The following is a 4,023-nucleotide window of genomic DNA, read 5'->3' on the forward strand; positions in this document are numbered from 1 at the left end:
TTTTTTTTGATAAGTTTGGTTTTATTTAGTTATTTGATGCTATAAAAAGGGAGCGCTACGTCATGATTGACAGCTCAGAGTCTCTCTCGCTGACAAGCTGCTGCCGTGCTCGGCTCGCGATTGGTTGGGGCAGGTGACCTTGATACCGCGGCTCCACCGTCCAATCGCTACTGCGCAGACCCTAGCTCCAAATTACGTCAAAATCTCAAGATGGCAGCTCTCGTATCCAGGATATTTTGGCTTCACTTCTGCACAATGGGAGGAAGTGGCGTCGTCCATCTTTATATACAGTCTACGGTCACACCACATGCTGCACTACATTCCTGTTATTGAGCGTGAAGGTTAATTTGTCACCTTTGAAACAGCAGTTCGACAAAAACAAAGAAAAACCTGGACTCAAGGGGCCACTTACTAGTTTTTTCCTGCGCTTTCAAATTTCACGGGCTTCATCAGCAGATGCTCAGTTGTCATGGAGACGGGTCAGCTTCCGTGACCCTAAAGTGGTCGTATATGACGGGAAGATAATGTGAATGGCCTCATCCTTCTCCTGAGGAAGACCACAAGATAAGAAAAAGCGAGTAAGTGGACCTTGAGTGAAGTTTTTTTTTTTTTTATCTACATCCCTCTTTTATTTTGAAATAACTGCCACCAAGCAATACCATTTAGTTTCCAAGTCTACCAAGTGTCTTTCTTTGATTGTGTTGTGTGTCGGATCTTAGGTAGGTGACAGGTGCTACTTCCTCTTTTCTGAGTGTAACATCAACATACCTTTTGTCATGTTGTCAAGGCGTCCTTCCAGATATCCGTCACACAGTGAGAGGATGCCGGTTTTTACTTTAACCTGTTATGCAAACAAAACACTTTGTTTTCTTGTCATGAGATCCAGTTAACTCAGAACGTCACTAAAATATCTGTGTGTACAGTATGCCTGTTTAAAAAAAGAAGCTGTTAAGTGAATGGCATAGATAGCTTATATTGTTGTTTACTGATAAGTCATTAAATGTATATTTTTCCATTTACTTGGGAGACGACATGATTTAAAGTTATAATAAGATAAAAATATACCGTTTTTCAGAATGTATCTCTGCTGGTTTTGGTCAGACGAGTTCCTCATGTCACTCTCTCACCATTAAAGTTGCGTCAGTCATGGTCTCGCTCTCCAGCACTTCTTGTCGTCGTCGTCTGCTTCAGATCCAAAAACTGACACTGACACCATGCACTGTAACAAACACTGTAACTCTGTAAGTCTGTTTGTTGATGCTGCCGTCTCTCAAAGATGTCATTCATTGGGCAGCTACAGTATTTATCAGAGTAGGAGGTTATCATGAGCACTCATAATCCTGGATCTTTATATTTTGGAATGTTGAACCTTTTTATTTTGGTAAACAAGAGAAAATGATTTATTAGACTCAATAAAAATGCAGTACTACAAACCAGAAAGTAAAACCCTGCTCTTCATTTTGTAATCGGCTTGATTTTGTTCACTTAGTGGTTGGCATACGGTTCATTTTCACTTATAAATAACAATACAAATCTGATAAAGTATTAATCACGTTTCTTATTTATACAAAAATGGACCAGATGCACACACAGCTCAGTATTTAAAATGAATTTAATATCTCAAAGGTTGACTTAACTTTTCCTAGAGGCTTTACATGTACATTATGTACAGATTGAACATTTACAGTAACGTACTCAAATATTTCATGGAGACATGGTGGTTTAATAATAATAATAATAAAAAAACAAATTAAATGTAAATGTAAACCCATCCACTGAACCGTATCAAATACTTTATCTTTAAAAAAGTTTAGTTTTCAATAAAAATGCAAACCTATCAAATCATTAAACTGTCGACATCTTTTAGACAAGTCCCGATAGCAAAATTAGCATTTTTTATATAACTTTAATTATTATGATGAATAAATGTGTAAGAATACTTCTGAAAATGCTACTGACTGATGCTAAAGTACTTTATCTTCAGAGGTTTATCTAAAAAAAATAAGACTTTTAACAAAATGATTTTAAAGAAAACAACTAGTGTTAATAAATGTATATTTCAGTGGAATCTGGCTGAGAAACAAAATCCATTTTTCCTTTTACATTTGCACAAATCTTTCAGGAAATATGTTTTTTTTTGCAGCTTCTTCTTCTATGATCCTATCTCATACTATATTATATTAAAAACATTGTATTTGGTCTTATAACAGAGTTTCTCAACCTCGTGGTCAGAAGCTGATGTCTGGAGATGAATTTACTGAAATTGGCTTTATATCTTTTAAATAAAATATATTAATCTTGAAAACAGAATAATGTGCTGCCCACTACGCTATAATCACATTTCTAGGGTCATGAGAATTTTGAAATGTATGGTTTTAATTTCTTTCAGCATCTTGGCCTGTTTGTTACACATCACCTCTGTCAAAGGGGAGAAAACGGTCTCATCTAAAACAGTGACTTTCAAAGTGCGGTCCGGGGACCCCCATGGGTCTGTAGAATAATTTTCTATAAATTATAAAAACTGTGCTGCATCATTAAAAGGTGCATATCTACAGATGGGGACTATTTGTGCCAATAAAACAAGCATATTGTGTCCATTAATCCCACCCACGTTAGCTTTGGGCCAATAGAAAATCTGATATGATTGTGACACACAGCAATAAGTTCATTTTTTTTAAAGTTGAATCACTTACTGAAAGTCAGCTTTAGACTGGCAAGTTTAAATATCTGCATTTATTAGGACTATGTCGTCTTGCTACTGTTCATTTTCTGAAAGCTTTTAAGATCAAATACTTGTAATGTAGGCTATAAATGCTGTCAAATTGAGTCCAAATGCAATTTGAATAAAATCCCACTCAGTTTAAAAAGGTATATTAGTGATATTAATATTCAATAACATATCAAATGTCCTCGCTGTGGGACTAATAAAGGATTATCTCATCTTATCTTAACATAAATGTGTTTCTGTTAATCACTATGAAACAGGTCTGAAGAATTTAGGTTGAAAAGTTTTAGAATACAAATAGTTCCAACGGCAATCTAAGAGTACAAAAGTTAGTAAGCGTATGCTTAATCGGTGTTACGATAATGAGGGGATCCTTGAACATGTTCTCCCCTGTGAGGGGTCCCTGCCCCAAAAACTTTTGAGAACCTCTGATCTAAAAGATTTATGCAAATGTAATATCTTATTCCTGGACTTTGTTGCTTCTTTATTTCTTGCACGATTCAGCACTGTGTCGTTATTTTTATCATATGGAGTTGACAGGAGTAAACAGATGGTTATATTGTTTCACAGTTACTAAATCTATTGACTGTGGTGTAAACATATTACTTTGCGGCATGCAGAGCTAAAACGCTTCCTTTCACAAAGCACCGATGATACTAAAGAGTGATGGAGACTGGCAGCTATGTCTTAATATAACCCAGTTAACTAGAAGCTGTTAGTAGAATTAGCGCAACATTTTAGTGTTGAAAAAATATGCTTTATACACTGTATAGTGTACATGTGAATACATCCATGTATTCATATTTGCTGTATCAGTGCAAATGGTATCATTATATGGAAAACAAAATGTGCAGTACCGAACAGGGCACTGACGCGTATAATAAAATATTAAAAAAAAAAAACACACGAACACAAGCTACCCTCCTACGGTTTGGCAACAAATCATTAAGACCTCTGCCTCTCAACAATAAAGAGCTTAACAGTAATGCCGATTGATTATCAATTCCCATGGTATGATACTGTACAGCGGTGCAATCAATACTGCACATAAATGTATGAAACACTTTCTGATACAAAAATATTACTCTAATGCAATAAACTTTGCATTGGAACAAAAAATAATCTATAAAACACCAAAAGATAGTCATGATACATTACATAAAACAATCAATATATAAAGAAATAAATAACTTATAAACAAGGTGCAAACAACAACGGAAACATTTTTGCAATATTGCCATCACGGGACAAGATTTTCCATTTTTACATTCTGACTCAGCAGCACAGCTTCCCTTTTA

This window comes from Sebastes umbrosus, chromosome 19 (assembly GCF_015220745.1).
Source record: "Sebastes umbrosus isolate fSebUmb1 chromosome 19, fSebUmb1.pri, whole genome shotgun sequence".
NCBI lineage: Eukaryota > Metazoa > Chordata > Actinopteri > Perciformes > Sebastidae > Sebastes > Sebastes umbrosus.